The sequence below is a fragment of the Frankliniella occidentalis genome, unplaced genomic scaffold (genome assembly GCF_000697945.3).
Source record: "Frankliniella occidentalis isolate FOCC.00 unplaced genomic scaffold, Focc_3.1 Scaffold132, whole genome shotgun sequence".
Classification (NCBI taxonomy): domain Eukaryota; kingdom Metazoa; phylum Arthropoda; class Insecta; order Thysanoptera; family Thripidae; genus Frankliniella; species Frankliniella occidentalis.
In genome coordinates this window covers 386,906-387,223 of record NW_026267259.1, presented here as the reverse complement: position 1 = coordinate 387,223, position 318 = coordinate 386,906, and positions in this window count along the sequence as shown.

Sequence of the window (318 nt, the reverse complement as noted above, 5' to 3'; positions counted from 1 at the left end):
ACACGAGGTCGTTTGCATAAGCCCGCTGGATAGCTTTTTCAAAGCAGAAGGGCGGGCTAAAAACAAAAAGCAAGGACCTCTTTCCGTCACAGTTAACAAGTCACTCTGTGAGCTTCTAACTTGGTTTATGGACGTCCGAGATATCCTTGCACAAAATGAGGAGCACATGAAAGCGGAAGAGGTCCTAGTTAACCTGAGTGGTCAGAGGCTTACAAAAATATATGACCTGATTAACGCCTGGGGAGCAGGTGAGGGGGCGGGGAAATTCACGTCAAGGACACTTCGAAGGGAGATAACAACACTCTCAAGCAGCCACCC